The sequence below is a fragment of the Haemorhous mexicanus genome, chromosome 7 (assembly GCF_027477595.1).
Source record: "Haemorhous mexicanus isolate bHaeMex1 chromosome 7, bHaeMex1.pri, whole genome shotgun sequence".
In the NCBI taxonomy this organism is placed as follows: Eukaryota; Metazoa; Chordata; class Aves; order Passeriformes; family Fringillidae; genus Haemorhous; species Haemorhous mexicanus.
The window spans coordinates 22,666,135-22,691,862 of record NC_082347.1 but is presented as its reverse complement, the minus strand read 5'-3'; the positions used below and the strand labels follow the sequence as shown (position 1 = coordinate 22,691,862).

The 25,728-nt window shown below is 39.4% G+C and overlaps 1 protein-coding gene across 8 annotated transcripts in view; it reads right to left on the bottom strand.

The window, feature by feature from the left end:
- Nucleotides 1–25,456, bottom strand: part of SORBS1 (sorbin and SH3 domain containing 1) — a 161,600-nt gene extending 136,144 nt beyond the window's left edge. For 5 of the 8 annotated variants that reach the window (XM_059851393.1, XM_059851402.1, XM_059851400.1 and 2 more), the window contains exon 1: nucleotides 5,376–5,509. The gene's annotated coding sequence lies outside the window, so the exon portion shown is untranslated. Of the gene's footprint in view, nucleotides 1–5,375; nucleotides 5,510–25,360 lie in introns of those variants that run through there. The other 3 variants (XM_059851391.1, XM_059851395.1, XM_059851392.1) reach the window with 2 other exon arrangements.
- Nucleotides 25,457–25,728: the final 272 nt, after the last annotated feature.

The following is a 25,728-nucleotide window of genomic DNA, read 5'->3' as shown; positions in this document are numbered from 1 at the left end:
TCGTAATTAAATCCCAACTAATCATCACATCAAGACAGCCAAAAATGTCAACATTTCCTATCAGACACAACAGCTTAGGGACATTAAAGTGCAATTTACAGTTTCCTTGTTATTTCCTTCCTTCCAATTTACAGTTTCCCTCAGTTCCTGAGGCTGCCAGAAACTGAAAATTATGGTTGCAAAAGAGCAATATTTTTCATTCAAATCCCAGGCATTAACTACATAAACATTATTATATACTGCATTTCACAGTCTCTTCCCAGCAACCTTGCTAGGCCCTTCTAATAATGCACAAGCATCATTTTATTCCCATGAAATGGAGGAAACCACATTCAGCACAACTTCACATGTAACTGTGAGGTGTTCCTTCAAAAACATAACAGGCATCAACCTCTACGCATATACAGTGGCAGAAATTGGCCTTGATTGCATGTTCAATGATATCAAAAAGGATAAAATATTTCATGAGGACAAGGGCAATGGTGCCCCAATCAAGGACTTGTCATCACTTCCCATTAGAAGTTCATGAGCACAAAGCCTGTTTTCATTTTAGAGATGTAGGCAAAATAGCACCAGATTCAGTGATGCAAGTGAGAAATAAAGCAAAAATTAGGGAGAAAAGGAGCAAAAAAATCTCCCAATTTGAAAAAGGAGGGCTGCCATGTAGTCACACTTCTGCAGTGAGAAAGAAAACACTGCTAGTCTCCTTTAGGCACTAAGTGTACAGGCTCAAGAGAATGGAGAGTGTTTTTTCTTTTTTTTCCCCCCCCCAAGCTTTTTTTTTCATCCAGATTACAGTTCATTAAGATAGAATGAGGAGCTAAAGAACAGAGGGGCAGGAAGAAGTACAGTTTTTCCTCTACAGCCTAATAACTCCTGCCTCATTTCAATCTTCTGTAACTACTGGGTATCATCACATATTCCCTCAGGAAGTTAGGACGGCTCTAATTAGCCCGTGATAATGGAAGATACCTTTAACTGCTATATCCTTTCTACCACATCCTGGAGGCCATTGGAAGTTTTAACAAGCTAAAGCATGGAGGGATTTGACCCAGACCATCCATGCCTGCATTCCTATTAACCCTAGTGCCCAGAGCCACCAGATGGGACTACCAAAAAATCCAGGCACGGTGACAGTGAGGACACTAGACACCAATTAAAATACCAATAGCTATCTATCATCACTGTGAGCACTCGGGCACTAAGGGAAGAGGAATGCTACTGTAGATTAAGCCAGCCACTACAATGGATTTTTTCTGGTTTTGCCATGCTATGTTAAAGCTAAATAAGAAACAACACAATAAAAAAGAGGTTAAGGCTACAATTTTTTAGTTCAGGAGCTAAGAAAAAAAAGCTTTTCCTACTGCACCCACATGCTCCATTTTATGACTGAACCAAAGCATATAACAAGTTCCCTATTTTTATAGATGAAGGAACACAGGAACAGAGCTTCTAACTTAGTTACAGTTCATACCACCTCCTAAACCCTTATCATCACACCCACATGGGCACCTGGAGCCAGCCTTCAAATGTAAAGAAGGTGATTCCACTTTACAACATGATCTATTCAATTACAGCTCAAGAGAGCATCAAATAAAGAGAGACTACTGGTGGAAGGTGCAATGCCAGAAGCCATACTTGTCACAAAGGTAAGTTGGGGGACCCTGCGGTGAAGAGCAGAGTTCAGCTTCCTTTGAAGGGAGCTTTCTGAATAGCTTGCACAAGTCTCTAAAATATATACATAATGAGTCACTGAAAAATGCAGTGCAAGATTGATTCTACAAGAACAACCATATTTCACCTCATAATTTTATCTGTCCTGTGGCTCTGCATACACTGTAACATGTATGCTCAAGTATATTGCAAACTGAACCACGATAACAAGATGAGGAAAGACTTCCAAATCAAGTTGTTTCAGGGGGTTTAGGGTTGAGGTTTTTCCTTCTTCCCCCCCCCCCCCCCCCCGCCCCCAACCCCACAAAACATCCAGCATACTGCTGAAGTGATACAACATTTTACTTTAACACCTCTGCTGTGGATGGTGGACAGTTAACACGTAGATAAACTTAGATTCAGGATGCAGATGTCAAATAAAGTGAGAATAAATGAATTTGAAGAGGTCTGAAAAACACATTCAGTAGCAGCCATTGATAAGTTTGAGAGTACAAGAAAACACTCAGTAGTGTCATAAGGAAGAATTACAAAGCACTGTTTTGGGCTCAGTGAAAATTGCTTTCCACTTCTCAAGCTTACACTTCATTACATGATCCTTCAATGAGGCAGATTAAAAAAGGATAATTTCATTTAACTACTGATAAAATGTTTCTACACTACAACATTTGTTTGAAATGTAAGCTTTTTGGGGCAAGAACTAAATTTACTTTTGTTTAGAGCCTGAAAAATGGAGTCTGTGGTCCTGTGTCCTACTAGCACTACTGTAATACAAATAACTGTAATAAAATAATTGTCTCCATTTCTTCTAACTAACCACATCCATCAAACGCAGCTATATGGAAATAGGAGATACAACATCCTTTCATCCTCACCACCCTTTGCAGACACTCAGGCTGCAGTAAAAGACAGTTTATCATTTCACTTTTAGCAGTCATAGAGCAGTTAAGTTAAACGACCTGGGGAAAACAGGTCTTGAGGAAGTCTGTAAGCTACTGAGAAAATTAGCGTCTTTTCCTTTGACTTTGTCTCTACAGAGAAGATATCATGGACTTTAAGATAACAAATAAAGTTGAATACCACTTCCTGACTCTGGATCTTGTTCTTGGCACTACTTAAAGAATAATATCCACAGATCTTCACAACAATAGGGCTTTTTTTATTGGTGGTGGTGTTCTTTTTAGAAGCTGTTTTTCCATGATACACACATTTCCCACAGCTCACACTGAGGTATCTGATCAGGTTTTAGACTCTTATCTTACAGTCCCTGTCTCTTGTTAGTGAGTTCATCTTTGGGAATAGTGCTACAAAAAGAGCTGAAAAGAGAAAGATGTTGCAAAGGATCTTGTGTGAAAAGCTGTTTTGGTTTAAGTGTTTTAAATCTAAAAGGCTTTTCATTCTGATTCCCCAAAAAATCATTTTAGTTCATGTTTAATGAAAAAAAATGTTCAAGGAAGATTATTACAGATGAATTGCTGCTGTCAGTGAATCATTTGAGCTCTGAATAGGAAAGCATAATGCCTGTCAAACAAATAAACATAATATTTAGAACACTCAAAGCATGCTATCAAATGGACAGATTGCAACACTGCACGTATCACCTAACCTAGCAGACACACACAGGAGTTATTCTGTTCTCAAGCTGCAATGTCATTTACCAAAATACTTTCTTTGTCTGAGCATCGAATATCTTATTTGTGAGGACTTTGGACTAATTCAAGATCCCTACCATCAAGCAACCTGATGCCTGATACACAGAGAACTGGACTAGTTACACCACAGCACAGCCTTTTGTTCAAACAAAACAGAAACCATCTTGAAGGACACAGTCATCTGAGGCTTAGGCATTAAAGATACACTTCCACATTTCTAATGGTTTGTTTACCCTTCATCCATCTGTACTTGCATCAGATACTACACAATCTTAATTTCTGCTCATATTTATTTCTAAGCCTTTAACACTTGGTTCATCTCCTGCCTCCACCTGACTACGCAGTAATAAAAGCTGGAATTATAGCCCCTAAAAACACTGTCTTAAAGACTTAAGGCCTAGGAATAAGTCATCACAACCCATTCTATTATATTTGCTTCTTCCCCATTTAGCATGCTTAATAATCTACCACCACTTTGCCTTATAACAGTCACAATAAAAACCCAGTAAACATGCAGCTTCCACATCTAACCATTTCAAAGGTTACTTAAACTAGAATAAACTGCAAGATATCCAGAAGCAGGCTTACAATAAACATTCAGGCTTTCAATTTTTAGTGTGAGAACAGGTCTGAAACTTCTCTTGTACAATATATTTTCCTACATAACAAAAGTCTCTGCATAAATGGAGATTAAATATTCATTAACTAACTGTATTTGCTATGCAAGTAAGCAGAAAACAAAACTGCCTATTGTAGCAAAAAAAGGAGGCAGACATATTCAAGAACATGGAATGAAAAAGTTTAAAGGGATATTAATGGACTTCCATTTAATAGCTTACTGCAGAGCTTCAGCATTTTCAAGTGACAGCAGCATACCATCACAAGTATGAATACAGTAATATTTTCCCAGCTGTATTTACAGCCTTTGCTAACCACTGCTCAAAATCAGGTGCTTTGTCCTCTCCATGTGGTACATTCTCAGAAAAGTGTTATTGACTTTTTCTACTCAGGATTTTCAGAGAGGTCCAAGGTATTTGGGAACCTAACTATTATTAAGAACCTCATGCCTTTCAGCACCTGTGAAATTCCCAGTAAAATAAACAAGGGAATTTGTCTTGACATTTCAAACTTAGCTTTTGAGACAAATTAGCTCTTTCGAATTTGGGGCTTAAATTTTATGACACGGCGGTCTTTTCTCAACACCAATGTGCCTAACCAATAACAACACTGTTGTGTTTTGCTACTGATTATCCTCCTTTGTTCTAAGAAAAGAATACACTAGGAATATCATTCCCAGACAAAACACTTTAACTTAGAAATATGAACCACTGCTGCTTCAGATTAAAAGATTTTGTCCATCAGCTCTAAGAACACAACAAATACAAAAAGCTTTACCATGTGGTGCTGCCCTGGGGTATAGAGAGCCACCCTTTATTACTGAGAGCTACACTACCATTGTTTTAAGTTAATAACGGTTTCTCTGACTTCTCTTGACTTCTCTACCTTTACCACTTTTTATGATGTGTTCTTCAGCATCCAGTAAATTCCAGGTGTATTTGAAAATGCAATTGTAGTTGCTAATGTCTGTTGTAAGTCTTTATTCACATCAACAGAAGTGTGACACGGCTCCAGACTAAGCCCAGCTGGTACTGCAAGTGGCACAGGCTACATATGTATCCTATCAGCTCCACATCCACTCCAGCCCAGCGCTGAAACATGGGCTCACAAACTGGTTACTCACAGCACTTTGAAAAACAAACATCAATAACAAATTCAAAGCCTTTTGTCTCTTCTTCAGTAAATCTGAATTGAATGACTAATTTCAAAAGTCTGCCAAAAACTGTTGTGCTTCGGCTATTGTTTTGCCAAGGCCTTGAGGGAGGCTTCCAGGCTAGCTCCCAGTATCCAACAGGCAGCTATACAAAGGTGTTTAGGCACCTGGAGATACATGAAGTCACTTAATAAGATCTACAGTGTGAATTAGGATTCTAATTTACTTAGGCAATTCTGAAATCCCATTTAGAGTCTAATGGCTCTTAAGCAAATAAATACCTTGAAAATCTGACTCCAGGTCACTTAAAGTATAAAGATTATAACAATAGATGTCAGCAGTCAGTAGTCTCAACACAAAGGCTGCGTGTCTTGTCAGAGGTGCAATTTGCCCTTTAGTTCCAGAGACAAATCCCCTGAAAGAAGAATAAAAGACTTTAGAGAATACATATTGAAGAGACTGAGCAGCCTTATTAGCGTACCCATTTGAAACTTACAGATTCTGCACTTCTTTCAAAGGAGTATTGAATGGCATAAAAGACTACTCTTTCTAATTATATCTAGTATTACTATATATAAACACCACTTTTATAACATTTCCTCTAAGTTAACAGATAACATCATATCAATTATTACTAGGGAGGGTTCTAAACAAACACCAAATAGTGCCTCAAACAGAAAAAGACTGAAAATTATTTCTTAAGCATTGAGCAGTGCCAAAATACAAATATAGTCAAACATGTGTCATTCCCTTACCACTCTGGGGATCCTTCCCTTTGGGAAGCTGTCCTGGGAGTAAATACCCAGCTGCCATTCCCAGAGTAGTACAGCTCTATCCCATAGCCTTACATCCGATTTTTGCAGATCTGCCACAATATAGTCCAAAGGATGAAAGTTTACAGAAAGGTTTTTGATTCCACTGTAGAACCAGTGGATCTTCTTCACCCTCCTGTCACTGTGCTCTAACAAGAGAAATTAATGCTTTTCTGAAGGCTGAGATGTGAAAGCTGGAATGAGTGCCTGCAATGGTTTAAAAATGGCTTGGTTCTGTTAAAGGCAATGTTGATTAACACCAACTGGGGATGCAATTTTTTTAAGAGCCTCTTCCAGGCACAGAAGGTTTCATTCTTCAGTAGCTAAACTGAGAATACAGTGATTTCAAGGTGTGGTTTTAAAAAAAATGTATTTAAAAAACACATAATCCAGCCTGCACCTAAAAATTCCTGTTTTTTCCCTGAAACAATACAGAGCAGAATTGCAGAACAGTGTGGCTCCCTCATTAAATTGGCCAATGCACATAAACACAAATGAAATCATGTCTCACTCAAAAATATTTTCTAGCTACTCACTAAAATAGCTTTGAGAGACCAGGTCCATACATGGAATAAAATGGCTTTCTCTGCCTAAGAAAAGAAGTCCTAAGCCAAACTCTCCTCTGGAATGACATTTTAACTATTATAAACAGTTTAACAGCAAATGTAGAGCAGAACAGTGTAGTTTTATACAAACATAGCAACAGCACTGAGATTTATTTTGTTCTGAATTAAGCTCTTTATATTGTTTCTACTTAAAAGGAAAAGTATCAAATACAACAATTCCTACAAATTTCTTTCACAACAAACATTTTCAGATTCTATTTGCAATTTCACCAAACAAAAGCAGGCCCAAGTCAAGTGGCAGAATTTTGGCTGTACTCATCTGAAACACTGTAAGTTTTGCCCTTTCTACCACTCAGGCAACTTAACTGGGGGCAATCTTCCCACTACTTTTCCAACAAACTTTGCAACAATAGCCACATGAAACTCTTGGAATATGTGGCTAAGATACAAAGAGATGCTTTTCAAAATATCTGCTTGAACCCTTCAACTCATATCAGAAATGCAGAATCTTTATACAGAGGCAAAAACCCCTTCCAAGCACTCTGTAATGTTCAGAGCATGGTGGGATGAGTCATTAACCCTCACAACCTCCTAGTACACTGTGTACAACCACTCTCATTTTATCTGGGAACTCGGGGGAGAAGCAAGAGAAACAGCACACAGCATTAAGACAAACTGTAAATAAGACTTTGTCTTTTTAGCTTCAGTTCACAAGTGGTTCTGAATGTTTGTAAATAAAGCCTAATGAGGATTTACACAGAAACTGAAGGACAAAAATGACCAAGTGGAAAGTGTTACAAAGCCACCTGAAAGACAACCCCCGGCAGACCCAGTTCCCCATACCTGACCCCCCCTCCCCCAGGACCCAGACACATCTCTCTCCTCAGGGTGTCCTGGTGCAGCACCATCATAAACATTCATCACAGCATGTTTCAGTCCATGACATATGTATGGGGGTGGATTTGGTGGGACAACCCCTCCTCCCCATTTCACCTGTGAATTCATGAAGGTGTAAAGTGGTGGGCAGACATCAACAGGAGCACAGGGTTAGCAAGGGGTGCCAGGCAGCCCAGGCAAGTGGGGGAGGAGCTACTCAATAACCTGAATCTCAGATGCACCAGAATAATTGCTAAAAGAATGAAAAGCCTGGCTGAAAAAGAAATCAGAACAATAGTGACAAAAGAGAAAAATAAGCAGATGGCTACATGTTAAACTAGGATAGAAGAGTGTTTAGGAAAAACAGAATGCCTACATTTAGCCAGGACCATAGCAAAACCAGCAAGAAAGAGTTTGCTAAGTATTACTTCAGATGAAATCTCAGAATAGCAGCACTGCCAACAAAGAATTACAGAAGCAGGGAATTTTGACTCTAAGCCCATGGATGAGGAAATACAACTGTAATAGTTTAAAGGAGAAATTTCACACAGAACATTTGGATATAGAAATTGTAAACACAGGTCCTGACCAGCTTGGGTCTGACACATATTTTTATCATTATCACAGAACAACTTTAATGGATGATTTTTGTGCCTCTTAACAGCCACACAGAGAACTACTTGCTTTAAGGACTTGCACTAGCTCTGAATTAAGGTTTTTGTGGCACAAGTCATTCTGGGCTTCAATTTGCAGAATTTGGCTATTTTAGGATCTTTGTGCAATAAAAGCTGAGTTTTCATGACCACTTTGAAAATAGGGCTATGGCTAAACATTCACAAATCAGGGCATCTGCCTTTCTCAACTCAAGAATTTTGTTTTAATCAATGTTTTGCTTTGTTCTTCAGATAACCTCATATATTAGACATTTTTAATCTTTATTATGTTTCATTTTTTCTTGTTTGGTTCAGAACTTTTAGAAATCCCATTTTAATGCTTCCCTCTGAAAATTCCTTCTGTTGTTTTCCAGAGAAACAATAATCCTACAATAGGTCACCTCGGTATTGTAATGAAAATAAATCTTTGTTTTTCCTTTTCTAAGCATGTTAAGAAGGAGAGTGGAAAGGAGAGAAGAGTTCATACTTAATCATCTGAAGTACTTCATAAACAATTTTAAGTGCCTGAAAAATATCAATAACTAATTAACTAATTTAAATCTGAGCCTAAGCCATCCCATTTTTATCTCAGTTTTAAAATACCATATATATATAATCTTAAAGGATGCTCAGATTCTGGGTTCAAACCTTACTAATGGAAGAATAGGAAAACATAAAAGAATTCTGAGAGCACTCAGACACTATTTTGGAGGAGAGGAGGGATCAGCTGCAGAGATATCCATATATATAAAAGTCACAGAAGTTTTATAGATGCTCTTTTCTATCATTAAACAACCTCATATTGTCACTGACCTCTTTACTGGTTCCCATCAGGCTGCTTGTGAGAGGAAATAAAAAGACCAGTGTCTAATGTTCCAGACAGAAACCATGACAATATATTAAAAAATGCTGAATTTAAATTCTAGTACAGACTGATTAGATTGAAAGACAAGTTAGAGTGAAATGGTGTCAGGTTCAGTGAACCAAGTGTAAAGGCCTTTATGACTACATTGGCATTTCTGCCTCAGTTGCAAGCATCAGTGACTATACTAGATTAGGTCACCTGAGAATTTAAATAGAATCACACATTTCTAATTAAAAAAAGGGCCCACGTGAGTAATACAGTTCCATATCACCCTAATTACATATTGCAATTACAGTTAAAGCAGCACTGCTACTGGGATGTAATTACTGCAACTGAGCTTCTCCATGCTCCATGCAGGCATTTTCATGGGAGCTCATGCAGCATCACCTAAACTTGCATTAGAAACTCAGCGACAAGGATCAGAACGTGAACTATCCAGGCATAAGGATGGGGCTTTTCCTGCTCTGAGTTGGCTTAGAAATAGAAAGAACAAAATTTAATTTCTATATAGAATAGTCAGATTCCTTGAAGCAGGAGATAAAAGTAAGCAAAGGCATTTTCCCTCAAAGAAAATGGACAGTCACTGTACTCTATGGAAAATACACTTCAGTGATCACTCCAAATTCATGATGATGATGGCCCTTAAGACCAAAAATGACCAGCTGAGAAATTTCTCACCAAACTCTTCTTCCTGTGTTTCTTAAAAAGAGGGATCTGGAATTCTGGGCTATCTTGAAGTACCTAGAAAGACAGCTTTCTAGTCAGTTACCAGCCTTACAGTACACAAAAATACCACAGCATGCTGGCATGGTGAATTTCACACAGAGAAGGCATCACTGTAATTATATATTAACTTTGCAAGTTTGCTTTCCCCAATTTAGTGTCAGTGTTCACCAGAACCGCAAATCTGAAAGACTGCACTGGAGTAATCAAACGTAGCTCTAGTGACAGCAATTTGCTGAAATCCAGGTCAAACTTCTACTTCATCTTGCCTGAACTTAGGCCTGAATAGTGTAAACCAGTACAGGAAAAAAGTGTCACCCTCTCATCCATTTCCTAAAGATAGAAGCAACAATGTGAGGAAGAGCTGAGGCAGTATAAATTCGCATTTTTCCTCTTCTCTTCTTGCATTTTTCTCAAAGTCTTCTCATGGTTGTTCTCTCTCAAAAAGCAGCACTTGAGAGGTATGTTCCCCATGGTATTTATGTAGTATTTATAAACCAGCAGCTCATGCAAAGGAGCACCTTATTGCACTAAGACTGTGCAAGGTTCTAAACTATGGAAACAACATGTGAGTTACCTGTGGCTTCACCAATGGCACAGTACTCACCTCATTCACAGTTCTTCAGCAAGGACAGCAGGCACATGCTCTTGCTCCAAAAGCACAAATGCCTTAACAAGCAAATAATGATTTTTAATACTCTTCAATAGCTACTCCAAATGCAGCAGAGGACTCAAGATAATTCTCACAGTTTAAAGTTACCATTTATCCTACAAAGCATTGAGTACATAGACATACAAATCAACCAAAAAACAGCCCATCACAAAACACTAGTAGAATACTTTATAATCCCCAAAAACATCCAAGGGAAAATGCTTTCTGTTCTATAAATTGGTTTAAGAAAAAAGATCTCATTTTTATACTGCTCTAAGCTTCTCTGGGACTCAATCAATTAAATTGGCTAGCTGTGTTAAGGTAATTGAGAAGCAGCTCCCAGAAGACATTACATACCTACAAACACTGTATGAACCAAATACATAGAGTTAAGCAAGACAGAAGCAGGAGCCTAGAGTTTGTTTTCTGTCTGAAATGAAGGACAGCATGTGACTTTATGAGTTACCTTATTTCCTAGGAAAGGAGGACAATCCTGGTCTGTATTGCCAGACCAATTGTGCCTAGCAGCATTCTCAGCCCTTCCCTCCACTTCAGCCCTGTGCATCTACATCACCCCCAGCAACCCACTCATATAAACACTGATCCTTTATCAAAGTCAGGTTTTACACAGCAAGGCACAGTGGCTTGACTAGGGCCTGATAAAAACCAAAAGCCTCTGGCAGAAAGGAATGGAATCATTCCCCAAAGCCAGAGTAATTACTAATCATCAATAATAGCAAAAAAAGACGTTTTCCAAACTCCTCCATGTTCTGTGGAACAGAAATTATGAAGATATCTGTACAACTGGTGAGGGGAAAAAAAAAAAAGCAACTTAAAGATTTTTTTTTCCTTCCAGCAAACTGTGGCCACCTGGCCAATTTCATACAAAAATATGTGTTCAACAAATCAGTCAATATTTACTACCACAAATTCTATCTTACTTATCAGTCTAAATATATATAACACAGACTTCCAAGGTAAAATACATAAAAGATGACCTTTTTAGTTCTGTGTCCTCTTTTTTTTTCTTTTTAAAATCCCTAAAGCCTGAAAACTTTAAAAAGACAGGGAGAGGTTTTCAGATTTTGTTTTTTGCCTTGCTCCTTTCATTTAAAATATCACTTCTCTTATTCTGTAGTCTCCTTAGATGTCTTAGACATAAAGCTCCTTCAGCCATCTATCTGAACAAGATGTTACATTCTGTTACATTCTAGCAAACAGCAACTTTTCTCCCAAATATTTATTCAGGTGTTCAAAAACTTGGGAGATTTTGTTTGTTTTAAACTTTTAAGCAATCAAAATAAAAATATTTCTTCCCTGGACAGTTAGCCAACTTCCATTCTTATAATAACCCTGAGATATTTCTACCAGATCATCAATACTGCATATACTCTGGAAGAAAAAAATTTTTTTTAAGGAAAATAAAAGGAAACTGATGTGTTTTTCTCTAGAAGAAAACCAGAGGTACAAAACAGAGGGACCCTTTGGGCCTTGTTTATATAAAATGGGGAAAAAAGCAGAATAAATCACAAGTGCACTTTTTATCTTTTATAGATTACTTAATGATAGCTTGCAGAAGTCCCCAGAAGAATATTAAATATTTTATACATTTAGTGCATTCTAAATATCAGGGGGTTATAGAAATTAACAACCCTCTGGTAGTACACAAACATCTAGCAGGCAGCCATCCGCTCTGCAAGCATATCATACACACAGTTTTTAGATCCAAAATTATATTTTCTTATTAAATATTAAAGTGGCCAAAAGGGAAGTTATAATAAAATTTGCATAACAAACAAATTGCTTTGAATTAAAAAAAAAAATCTAAAAAGGATTTTTAAGGTAAAGGCAGAAAAACAGTTGCTCATAAGAGTCCAGCTGAAAGGAGTTAATGTGCTGAATCCCTTCTTCCTTTAGCTAACAGTATTTGGTTTTGGTTTCCTTGTGCTCCTTTGCTTTCGTGCTTCCAGCTTTCCTATGTTGGATATCCAAAACTAAACTAAGGACTAATCATGTAGATCCTTTCTATAGTAAATGGAGTTGGGTAACTAATGGCTCAGAGTAACCAGAGAAGGTGATGATGAAATAGGAAGAAAGGTGCACAATTGATCATTCTGCTGTTCCCTGTCGATGCCCTCCTATTCTGGCTGGGTCAGCACAGAGCACATGGGTCAGCACAGAGCACAAGCACAAGCTCCTCGTCCACACCTGAGAGCTCAAGGCACAAGAGCCCAACTCCCAGCAGGGAGACTGGCCACCTTTATTTTTATAGTTGCAGTGAACTTTGTGTACAGTCTTTCTTTCAACATAAGCCTACATCTGTGATACGTGCTAGGCCAGCTGTCACAACAAAAGCTAATTCTGCCACATCCACATGCCCGACTGCTTTGGAGTTGGCCTTTACAATAAAGAAAAAAAAGAGCAACATGCAAACTGATGGACCCAAATACCCTCTAAGCGACTGGGTGGTCAACCTTAACAGTGCTAACAAAAACAGAGTAAACTTGCATAAGTATTTTAAGAGGGCTTGAACATGTAATTCACTCCCAAGGATGTGAATACTGTGGCATACTGAGTGAATTCATCATCATCCACTCTGAAATTCAAGCAACAGAGGTTCTTCTACAGGAACCATCAGGGACCTTGGGAAGATCCACGGCACTTCTTAACTTTACCTTCACATATAAAGTGAGTGTCTGAAGTATAGAATGGTTGAGGGAATAAATAGTTCTTTTAATGCTGGGGTATACAGTGAATTGAATTGTGTGATTAATGATTGAATAGATGCTCCCCTATTACATGGTCCATTTGGCTCACAGTCTCCCTGTGCTATCACTGTTATGTGAGCATAAACAAGTTTTCTACTCTAGATCATACCAGGACACTTTTTGTGTATGTTCTCTGTTGCATACAACTAAAAAAGAAATTTTTCTCACTCCCACTCAGATCTGGCATCAGGTTAGGCTCCAAATACTCGAGCAATACTTGGGTTCAGGTCTCAGCATCAGTACTGTATCCAGCTGGGTTACAATGCAGCTCCTCAAGTCAGTGTGTCTGATAGCACACTGTATAAACACAGAACAGCTTAATGGAAACAGAAGACCTCTGTGGGAAATTACAGTTTTTACAGGAACATATGGCCCACAACCAATCAGTGTCTAGAAAAGTGTTTACGTCAACATTTCATAGAGGGGAAGGCAAAATAGAAAGAAAACATACACTGCTTCTGAAAACCTTGTCACTAGCAGACTTGCACAAAGCACTGACCAAACAAAACAAAATGTAGAAAGCTTCAGCATTTAGCGTGGAAGCTTATGGAAGGGAAGATGATTAAATCAACTCTAGCAATGACTTTTTTTTTCCCACAAAGATAGCGTCTCACAGTTCTATTGTACTTTCCACTCACAGTGACTCAAAAGTCACTCCCATAAACCACATGTGGTGAAAGTTCCTGTACTCACTACAGGGAGCGCAGATGCTTCTGGGGTAGATTACGACAGATGCTTGGAACTGTGACTCTATGGCATATCCAGAATTAGTGGATGTTGCCAGAGTTAATGGCTCTCTACACTTACAAAATGCCACATAAAGGCAACCAGATCTCTTGCTCACATTATGTCTTATGAGCGCACCAGCTACTTGCTGTGGATGGTACCACAGTCAGCATGCGCCTAGAAGGGACTGCCTTGCACTGAGCCATCAGCATTGCTTCCCACAAAATTCAAGTTTTCACGTAAGTTCATGTATTAGATGTGGGCAGAACATCCCTCTTCTGTCCCAAAATCATCTTGGACATTAGCACAAATAAACCAGGGTTCCTACTGCACAGTAGAAGGCTACCCTGACTGGGCTGGAGCCTTCAGCCGCTCCAGAGACAAGAGAGTAGAAGCATAAAAGGACGTTGTTTAATTTACCCATCACCCTGCACTATATCAGTAACAGAGCTGGAAATAGAAACCTCCCCTCTCAGACACTGCATCAAGAGGCGTGACAGGTGCTTCAGAGAGCCCAGTTCCAAAGCATGTGTCAACTAGAGCGTGGGCATAACATTGCAGGGAGGAAAGGACGGCTGCTGAGACAGGCTCAGTTAAGCTTGCTATTGAACACTTTCTCCTACATCAATCCTGCATTCAGTCACCAGCTTGCAGAAGGTGAATTATCACCTGTACCTATGCACGTATATGATGACAAGAGGAGGTAACATGACTCACTTCTAATAGAGCCTTAATAATGAAAAGCAGTGATCCCAATGCTCCTTATTGAAGCAAAATGGTCTTCATTTCAGTAGTAGCCTTTCCAGCTACAAAACTAATTGCATTCTCAGACTTGGCCTTAGTTTATTAAGCCATTAGAAACAGAATTCATTAATTAAATCTGAATTAAAACAAGACAGACCATGGCTTGGCAAGATGCCATGTAAAGCAGACTTTTCACAGGATTAAGCTCTGTCTGAGGAGCTACCTGTCAACCAAAGGCTAGTTCAGGATGGAGTCACCCAAGACAAGGAGATCTGTGCCATCCAGCAGCTCAGGTAGTCAGGATTTCTTGTCACTCAATGCTACAAGGCAAACAGAGGCTTTGGGGTGTCCTTGTACTCAGGACTCACAAATTACTTCTGTTGCCAGGTGACTGAATTTTTATCATAGCTGATTTGCCAGAGAAGCAGCATGATATTTTTGAAGGTCACGAGTCTCTATACAATTACTATGTTTGATTTTTTTTTTTAATTTAGCAGTAGATTTCACTTCAGTAAGCTTCACCAAATTAACTTATATGAGTGTATAACATGGATGGGATCCAATTGCTGAGCACTGAGTTAGTATCCACTAACAGTGATTTTGCTTTAGCTTACATAGCAGGGAATGTACTCCTTCATCCTGAACACATGGGTCTTGAAGCCTGTAATCAGCCTGAAATTCCTATAGATTTCTCCAATCTTCACCAGAAAGGTGGGAGACCTTACAGTCTTTGTGCTGCTGCTGTACTGCAAAATACTAGTAGAGGCATAAAACTGATGATAGGCATGAAATCATTTATCATAAAATTTTAGTTTTCCTGTAAAAGAAAGGAAACTATCTATGAAATATCTATCATATATCTTAGCCAAAGGCTTGTAAACTTCCATAACAGAACAAGGAGATATCATGAATTAGTCACAGGATTTCACAGGGCTGAACTACAAGCCTTTATGAATACTAGACTATGTAAATTAGATTATATTGTTTTTAAAAGCAAAAAACAAACAACACAGTACACTTCACCTAAAGATGCAGCAAGACAATGTTTGAGAAAAAGGAGGAGAAATGGCACATTCAGTAAAAAGAAAACTTACACAGCTCCAGTGACAACAAGAAGTAAATTAAAATGTTCATTTAAATACATTAAGATTAGGAAATTTTCTGTGTTGAAAGGGAGAGACAGAGATGCCCACATTGTCTTTTCTTACTGGACTGTGAACTGGTAGTATCTGTGGCACTCTCCAGAGCTCTTCTATCAACTCTTTTTGAGGACTCTATACAAGCCCTAAAGATACATGGAACACTGAACCACTCATGACTAGAACTTCCCCTTGTGCTGACCTCTGAAAACTGCAACCATCTTCTCTTCACAGCAGGGAATTTCTGCAGTGGTGGATAGAATCACAGGCCAAAAAATGTGGCATTCAAGAGGTGTTTTTGTCATCTCCTGTGAAATATGTCAACTGTGGTATGGCAGTAATGGGCTATACCATCCACTGAGCCTCAAATGTTGTTCAAAAGCAACTATAATGCCATTGCAGTATTTCCACAGCCTCTCTCATTCTCTATTAGTTCCTGACCAATGTACTGAAATTTAAAAATTAAAAGGGAGAAATTATTTAACATCCTATCCTGACAAGTCAGCCCAAAATCCTTGTGGATGAATCTAGCTGATTGAAGGCAATGAGAGATTTTTTCCATCAAATCCAGTAAGTTTGGATGAGATATTAAATCCCTTCAGCTGGTAAAGGCTAAATAACAGCTAACAGTTACAGCTTGATGAAGCATGAGTCACAAAATACCACAGCTCACCCAGTGTCTGAGCTCGAGTGAGCGCAGTATCAGCAGCAGAACATTTGTTCAGATAACACAATGAGCGCATGCCTAACGCGATGGTTTTCACTGGGCACAAATAACGCGCATCTGAGCGCCTCACAGCTTGTTTGTTCTAGTAAAAAACAATGCAAGACAGCAGGAAAAAACAAAAGTGAAGGCTGTGAGATGGCAAAGGGTTGTTATTGTTCTCTCTTTAATGAAGCCTCACAACATAGCAGGTGATTCTTCAGATGCTATCTCCCAGTCTTAAAAATTCACACATTAGGACTCTGTAAAACCCTCTCCTGAGGGAGAAGCTGAAGGAGCTGAGGTGAGATGTTGAGGAGCTTCTACTCCTGCCAGCAAACTGATTGCAAAACAAGAGACCTGGATTCTTTTTAATCAAAATTCCACCCAAAGAGAAACAGCTATACAAAATATGTACATTGAGGAAAAAGTCTTATTGGCAGGAGTGCCACGAGTTTAAAGCCAGATGTAGGGAGAAGGAACACCTCTGCTTCATTCATTTCCTGCACTGAACAGAGTGATTTTATGTGGAATATCTGACTGCTAAAGTCTGTCCCACTTTCTACCCTTCAAAGCTAAGTAGCAGTATTCCCTTCTCTCTCTCCATGGCTGCTAACTCAAGGATCTCCACCTAGTTTACTTCCTTGATGAACCCTTTCTCTTGACGTTCTTACTGTTTGGTTTTAGCACCAATACAGATACCAACTAGTGTTTTCATAAAAGATCATAACAATGATGTAAAGATACATCACATCTCTCAGCTAATTAGAAATAAAACATGAGTAACATAATTTAAGTCTAATAATCACTCATTCAACACCATAAACACAAAGACTGATGGCCAGTCATTTACCCTATTCATATTCATTTGTTATACAATGGGGTGCAGTGATCCAGAAACTGTAATAGGAAATGGTCTCTGAGGGTTTTGTTTCCTTTTTTTAAGTAGAAATCATTTTTAAGAAAACAAGCACAGCCTTGTGATTAAAACATAGATATTTTTAGAACAGCATTCTAGAGACCACTTAGCAAACTAAAGCAAAAAAATGATACATATTTTAAGAACACTTTCATTAAAAGCTTACTGTTAATAAGTGTAACCAGGTTTGAAGATCTGTTCTGTCATGAGTGTCATACATCCAGTAAGACAGCAATCCCTCTGTGAAGCCATTGTGAAGTTTCTTTTCTTTCCAGTACTTTCAGGAGTTTTTAATGGATAACACATCTCACAATTGAATAAGCAGTGCATTACTTATGAAAGTCCTCACAAAGGAAATCTCACAAAACAATGTGAACTGCTAGAGAAGAGAGATTAGAATGTCTGTGAGGTCTTTTCTGCTAGGTTTTTCTGCTACCTCATACATGTCTGAGGCAGGAAAGGACTCACTACCAAGTACACAAACTCCCCAGTAATGCCAGATCACAGACCAAAGCCAAACTACAAAGGAAAGGAAAAGGTGGGGCCCACCAGGCCTCGTGTCATTCCTCCTGCAAGAGTCCATGTCAACAGCACTATGCCCCATTGCCTTTTCATCCTTCTCCCAGTCCTTCCTATCCCAGTCTTCCCACTAGCTTAGTCCAAAAGCTGTCTCTGGTATATTTGCACAAGCCTATTCTTGTGAGGACTTTGATCTTAGCTGGTGCCAGTGCTCTTTGAATCCAGGCAGTAAAATAGAAAAAAAGGTCCAGAATGATAATACATCATTTGTGTGCACATATGTGCACTGCCATATGTGTAACTAAGCACCACTTTTAGGAGAATCACAACACAATTTGTACAGGTCTTTGAAACATCTACATGCTAGAATAGCAAGGAAAGCATTTTCTTGCCTTTCACAAGATATTAAATTCAAATCCAAGTGTCTTCAGTGTCTGAGGAAATGTGATTTCCAGGTTTGGAGTCTCAGATTCTATGACTTTTTTGTACATTTGTATAATTGGCTGTAAAGACTCAAAACTCACAGATGTGCTAAGAGATGGTGCCCAATAATATGGCAAGGTAGGACACAAACCACGTGCTCTTCATGACTGTGTGTTTATTCCAGACTTATAACAGTACTATTGCTTGGCACATCCTACCTTCTAGAAAGCAAACTTTCTGCCACATGGATTTGCATTTATTGTACATTCATGTATCATTTTACGTGAAGGAAGCACACATCTGCTGGACATACAAGTTCTCAAAAAAGAAACAGTTATTTGGTTACTTACCAAACTAAAAGAGAGGTACAATAGAGAAAGAGAGAAGAAACTGAAGCAAAGATAGAGTGAGAAAAAGAATACTTACACAACCTTTGCACTTGACAATCTTTTATAGGAATTTATATAAATTCTTAACACATATTGGAGTAAGGTTTCCTCTCATATCGTAATCTCTTTGAAGAAAAGTATATATAGATAAGATTAAAAAATTAAAGCATGTAAAATATTTAGTGGGTTGTTCTAATAATCAGCCTAAAAGCTTTCAGTCTAGTTGTACTGACAGCACAAACAGACTTTTCAAGACAAGAAACAAAACCAAATATCTAGTCACCTGCAATAGGAGTACTCTTTCTCACTCTTCAAATGTCACACTCCATCAAGAGAAACTGCGATGTCTAATGATTTTTTCTGGAAGCTGTAACTCTGGGGCATATATAGCTTTTAACTGCCCCCCAGCATGCTTGTGTATGTGATATATTCTTTTCTGATTTTGCAGATTTGTGCCCAACAGGTTTGTGAGAAGATATCTTCTTGAAACACATTATACTGGAACAGGGCAGTAAACAGAAATTCATTGCAATTTTTTTTGCAACAAAAGATGAGACTGGTAATTCTAAGTTGATACATCACTAAATACCACCTGCCATATTTTTCACACTACATGACAGAGGGAATTCCACACAAAGAGCTTCTCTAAAACTTCTGGAGACAGAGACTGTAACCTCACAACTGCATGGAGCACTGTATTCACTTCCTGGAAGGAACCTCAGGATGAGCATTCAGTGACTCTGCTGGCATTGCCAGAGAAAAGCTTAGAAACAGCCAGCATCATGAGGAGACTTTCCACAGTACAGCCTCTAGTCAAGTATTCTATCCTTCCAGTGACAATTTCAGATGGACAAGATGAGGTAAGAATCATCTGAAAATAGCCCACAGTCTGATAGTATCTGCTACAAGGACTCACAGCCTTTTTAGGCAGCCTCAACTCACAGTCAGTTCAGACTTTCTGCTAGGAGCAGTGTGAAGTCAGACCCCAGGTGCCCGTGCATTACCCAGCATCTAGGACCTGGGTCATCCTCCAAGGCACAACACAGACACCAACAGGTCACCTAATCTTCCTGAGGTCTTCTCCCCTGCCAAGCACTGGTCTGCCTCCTGTCATGACCATACAAAACTCAATTCAGAGTTAAGCAAAAAACTGCCAACCACACTTTAATATCCAACAATTGTCTGTGGAGCTCAGTGCTGTATGACTGGCAACTCTCTCAGTACACCTTATATTTTGTGACTGGCTTGTCCCTAAAACATAAGGGGCTTTCCATAAGGATTAGAGGTACTTCACAGGCAAAAAAATTCAGCCAAGTTTTCAGAAAAGTAACCATTTATAAACCCAACACTTCATTCCATAAAATTCTACAAAATTGACCAATAGAAGGAAGTTACAAGTACCACCACTGCAAGGACATGTCTTACTTGAACAGTTTTTCCCAGTATTTAAAGAGCTCAGTCAGAGCACATCACAACAGAATAAAAAGAGCAGGAAACAGACCTAGTTCAGACTTGTACTCTTTCTTGCTTAAGTAACACCAATGACAAAAGGATAAATATCTATATATTTACCTAGACTGTTTTTTTTAATTATATCCTTATCTACCATAAATCCTGTACAAATTTCAGATGGATTGATATGAATATTTTTAAGATAACACCTCCTAGAACTCCAGATTATGTCAAACAAGATCCTGTGCTGATGTAGGGCTCATTGCTTTTCCTTAGCTCCTCTAAACTTGATCTAAATGAGCACTAGCACTACTCACATGTACCTGGGCGAAAGTCTAAGCGCACAGTCCCTAAATCTGGCCTTTCTCTCTTATGGGCTCACACGCCTAACTCGGCTTGCCACCTGGAAAAAACATGCCTGTGATTATAAAAAGGCATTTGACTCCAAGGACCATTAGACTTGGCCTTCCTGGCACCACTGGTATGTCTCTTGTAATGGCAACACTGCAGACACTGGAAAGTGGTAGCAAATTCACAAAGCTCATCATAATAACTCATCAACCACTACTTCTGACTCTTAAATTACAGGATCGATACAGACACAGAAAAAAAGGAAAATGAACTCATATTCTGATATCAGTCTCCTTTTCCAAACAGTCACCTTCATTCTAATTATGTTCATTCTGATCTAAGAAAAATGTAACTTCTGTTTCTTATGTGAATGAGGGATGCAGTGTTTCTTCAGAATAGCCTTCTGGTCTTGGGGCAGATTTCATTCATGTTGTGATTATGTGCAAATAATTGATTCTTTGAAAGACCATAATAGCTATAAATCAATTCTGTAGACAAACTACATTTTCCTGCATGCTACCATTTCCTGTTTACCCATTTTGATGGAGGTATTGAAAACCTCCAGCTGTTACAGCACCAAATACTCTTCTCTTACTTCTCTGTGCAAGAGGAAGTAGAATTATTTCAGAAGTTTTCCTAGCAAAGAATAATTTTAGCAACAGTTTGCTTTCTAAGATAAGGTCATTCACTTCAAAGTTTTTATTGTTTATGAAGAGGGAAAACATCAATAAACTGTTACAAGATTGGCTATGGATATAAAGGATACAATTTTTTTAGAAATTGCCTTACCTCTCCACATCTCATTTCCTTCAACTGGAAAGTGATAGCAGAGTTGCCTGCTATGCTCACATTTGTAGATAAGAAACAGTTTTAGTGCTACACTGTCATTCTGTGGCTAGAGAGACTTCACACAGGATATGGAACCAACTTGCCCAAAAATCAATCTAGATCATCTTCTCTTACTCTGAATAGGTAAGAAATCCAAATACCCAGGCTTACATTGTACACAGTAGATGTCAAGATATAAAGAAAGTGAGAAAGCATAAAATACCAACTGACATATGGGCATTTACACACCCAAATTCCAATACAAAGTGTCTGATCTGAGAAGCACATCACAAACCAGTTTTTCTACCTCATTATTCTCATCTAATAGTATTTGTTTTCCTAAACACATTCCAAAGAACAGCATCCATGATGCAAGAATCCAAAATTACTTAATCATGCTTCATTATATCTTAGCAAAACCATGAAAAAGGATATACAGAAGTGCTATTTCTCCCAATATTTCTGTCTGTGATGGCATGTAGTGTCTGTTTTAGCAACCCTAATGAGAGTGAGGCATGATTGTATCTAGTTGGCAGAGTTATCACAAAGTGTCTGACCACCACTGCCCAAGCAGTTTGGCAAGCATCAATTTTCACGCAAAAAGAATTCAGAAGTGCTGATGAACCCAAGCACGTACGATACCTTCTTTGAAAGACACCTACAGTAGCACATTTGCCTTTACTGTCATGCTTGGGTAAACATTCTCTTGGCTGAGTGTGAAGACATGACAGCATCACTTCCCAAATCCTCTCCTATAAGTGATCCAAATATTGAGTCCAAAACCTGCTTATACTGTGACAAGCAGAAGGGTCACAATACAGTCTGCAAAGGAGCAGAGGCTGAAATCATACTAAAGTCTAAGGTCAGGTTCATAAAGCCCTATTCAGATACACAGACTCAGTCGCTCAAGGAAAAGGAAAAAGTCAAGGAAAGCATCTGAGTATCCAACATTGTTGAAAACCCAGGCTTTTTTATTCCTACTTCAGAGATCCTAAGCAGCAAGTAAAAGCCCTAGCATAGTCTTTCACAATAAGAGTAAAGACTAAAACAACCTACCCATGACTGGAAACCTCAAAGGCTTGAAGTAAAAACAATTTTCAAAGAACACTGAACTTTATATATGCTGCCAGCGCATTTCCCAATGCTGAATAAATCCAAATCAAATATCTCACACACACAAAAAAAAAAAAAAAAAAAAAAAAAAAAAAAAAAAAAAGGCAAGATTCTTAGCTGAAAACTTGTCTGTTCTTAAAGGCACAGCAGTTTCCATAATCCTATAGGTAGTCTCTGCTCTAATATAAATTACACTAAGCAATGAAAGTGCTGACCCTGTCTTAACTTGCACCACAAACAACACACACTGTACAACCTAATTCCTTAATGCTCATTCACATATATAGCACCACAGCAGATAATGGGATTAAGGAAGAGATTGAAGACTTCAGAATCAGACCAACAGAACCTCTGTGGCTCATTGCAAAGGACTCAGCAGAGAGAGAAAATATCACAATTGTTCATCCATCTTAGGAGATATGTATTATAGTTTTTGCTTAAAGCAAGCAGAACCAGCAAGGGCACCATTTTGGTCTCCCCATCTGCGCTGTGCTGTCATAAGACCAAAGGGGCATTTAGCAAAGTCAAGGTACAAAAAACTGAAAAATAACACCAAAGAAACATGGAGGAACAGATAATGAACCAGTGTAGCTCTCTACTGCAGAACACCATTAAACAAAGCATTCTGTAGTAGGTTCATCAATTAATTAGCACATTGTATACAGTAACACATCAGTATGTGTAAATTCTGTGAGCATCTGCTGCCATGTCTTAATAGTGACCCTAGCGTGTGCTCACCTACACTGCACCCACATACACAGCACATTCTTCAAAATACAACATGTAATTTTCACAAAGGTTTGACATTCCTGTTTTTCCCCCAGATTCAACCTTTGCAAAAGCAGTAAACTTGTAATTCAACATCTGCAGAGTGCTTCAAAGTTTCTCTGAGTTCTCCTTTCCCCCTACTCCAAATATTTTCCCTCCCCTACAAACAGAAAACACAAGAAAAGACCTGTTTATCACATGACCTTCCTTTGGAGGAACCCTTACTTTTGTACCCTTTGAATCACTTATGTATCAAAGAAAAAGGAAGCTGCTAATAATGCTTACATGGAGCACATAATTCTTACCTTCCTGACTTTTAGATTAGCCTCCTGGGCATGTGAAATTTATTAGGCACTGTTTCCTTCTTCTTCTAAACACCTTAGGTGTGAGTTTGTGTGTATGTGTGTTTCTGTGTCTGTTTACAAAATATCTGATGTATTCCAAAAAGGGCACATGTGCTGTGTTTTAACTCTATAAATATCACTACTTATATCACTACTTTATATATCATCATGAATCTATATTGGCTTTACAGAACAGGAATATCTTTAAAAATAACTATTTCTATTTAAAGATAATAAGTATGCCTACAGAAGAAAAGGGGAGCGCAAAAGAAAAAGAAATGGGATTCATTAGGGACATTCAAATGTGACATATACATGTTTTTGGTATGTCTGCCCATGCAGCAGAACCAATGTGGTCCAGCCTTTAGAAGCCAAGAGATACCAATCGGTCACTAACTGTGTGCAAGCTAAACCTTGTCTGATGTCTTAGAGAAAGAAGCACTTGGAACAGATGTCTTTTTATGACAAGGTATCAAGACATACAAGAGAGAACAATCTTCAAGTGGCATAATCAATAAAATGAAATAATAATATACCAAATATTTACCCAAAGCAGCAGCAGTAATAGCAATACCATACAGAATATAAAAGCAACAACTACAAGTAAGGAAACACTGATCTTTGGGCAGAAGAGTGAAGAAAAGATTCTGCTTAGAACAAATCCCACTATCAACCATCTGGATTCCACTCAGGTGCCCTTGATTTGGGAGCTCCTTTATTGAACCTATACATAAAGGAGTAACAACCACAGCACTGACACGAGCACAGGGCACTTACTGGTTAAAAATCAAACAAGGGTAACAGCAGGAGCCCTGGCAGTTTTGCTGAAATGAGATCTGCACAGCAGGGCAGGCATGGCTTTTCTTCATTACCCTAATGGCCTAATAAATAAATAAGGAATTGTTGTGTCCATGGCAATCATACTGGTGATTTTTTTTCTCCTTCCCTTCCAAGACACCTCAGGAGTGAGGTAGCCATACCCCAGCTGCAGAATCTGATTTGTAAATAAAACACTGAGAGCTAAATGAAGCCCTATGATAGGATTTGACAAAAACTACTGCATACTCGCAGACATTTAAACCATCTACCATTCATGAGGCACTGGTGATACCTGAAGCTGTTGTCAATTATTTTTCAGTCATGAATTCCTTATTAACTGCTTGCAAAAGGTATTTACACCTCTGTAGAGAGGCACACAAAATACAAATCTTCAGAAACAATAGAGTGAGACCAACCAGTAGCCTCTTTCCCACTCAAAGACACAACGGTTTCATACCCTGCCATTCCCAGCTTCTGTTTTATCCAAACTACAGCAAGTGTCGGCTTCCTAAAGTACAGTATTCTCAGCATGTCGCACGCAGGGCAGCATCCATGCGCCGCTGACTTGGTAATTGCATTATCTGCAGCCGCTGATGAATGAACAACCGTAATGCATACATCCTGGCTTTGGCTCTCTCGGGACAAGTAACACACACTCCCCGCACCAGATTCACTCAGTTTGCTGAGTCCGAAGGTATACAAAAAATGCCCGTGCGCATTCCCTCTCATTTTAAAAGCAATGTTGTAATCGGCTCCCCCTTCCCCCTCACAGAAATACAGCACTTCTATTTACAAGCACGAGAAGCTCATTCCCAAACCTTCTTCTCTGCATCTGCAATCTATTCTACCTGCAAATAATAAAGCTTGAATAAAGGCTCGCAAAAATTGTGGTGTAACATCGACACCGTCTCTGGATACTAGGAAAAACAGAGGGGCGCTAATATCCCACAGCATAATGGCCCTTTAAAGAACGACTAGTCCTTATGGGTATAAATAATCTCAAGAATAAAATGGAGCCAAAGCGATTTCCATTGCAGACGGATAGCAATGACCAGCTGCCATAGCTACGAAAGCCCCGGCCGACCCGCAAAGTTACCCGCGCAGAAGAGCTCACCTCGGAGCGGCACGGCAGCCTCCGTGCCCTCCCGGACGGGACGCCGCAGCCGCGCCGAGCCGAGCCGCCCGCGCCGCCGCGGCTCCCCGGCAGGCGGCGGCCGCGATGGGCACCGCCCCCCGCCCGGCGGCAGCGGCGCGGGAACCACCCGCTCGGCGCCGGCACGGAGCGAGCCCCTGCCGGGAACCAGGAGGAAAGAGGGCCTGCGCTTCCCAGTTGGGAAAGCGAACCCAGGCCGAAGCGGAGGAAGGCGGGAGCAGCGCGCAGGCCGCCGAGCGGGCAGCCCGGGAACGGGGAGCGCGGAGGGCCCTCCCCGACCTGTTGCTCGTGTCGGGCGCTGTTCGTTCCTCGGTGGTGAAACTGGCCGA